This window comes from Cebus imitator, unplaced genomic scaffold (assembly GCF_001604975.1).
Source record: "Cebus imitator isolate Cc_AM_T3 unplaced genomic scaffold, Cebus_imitator-1.0 Scaffold9, whole genome shotgun sequence".
NCBI classification, from domain to species: Eukaryota; Metazoa; Chordata; class Mammalia; order Primates; family Cebidae; genus Cebus; species Cebus imitator.
The window spans coordinates 10911884-10912322 of NW_016107324.1; positions in this window are offsets into that span (position 1 = coordinate 10911884).

The window sequence follows — 439 nt, forward strand, 5'->3', positions numbered from 1 at the left end:
TCGGCTCACTACAACCTAATCTCCTGGGTTCAAGCGATTCTCTTGCCTCAGCCCCCAAGTAGCTGGGATTACAAGCGTCTGCCGCCACACCCGGCTAATTTATTTTTAGTAGAGAAGGGGTTTCACCACGTTGGCCAGGCTGGTGTGCAACTCCTGACCTCGTGATCCGCCCTACTCCGCCTCCCAAAGTGCTGGGATTACAGGTGTGAGCCACCGCACCCAGCCTTTCTACTGATTTTTTTTTTTAAATCGCTAAGATTTTTTATATTAAATTGTAAGAGTTCTTTATGGATTCTGACAAAAGCGCTTTATCAGTTACACGAGTTTCTGCACAAATCTTTCCACCTATAACTCTTAAATCACCTTTAACTCTTAAACTGATTTTCACCTGTGTAAACACGAGGCTCACTCCAACTTCAATTTTGTCATATTCAAATCC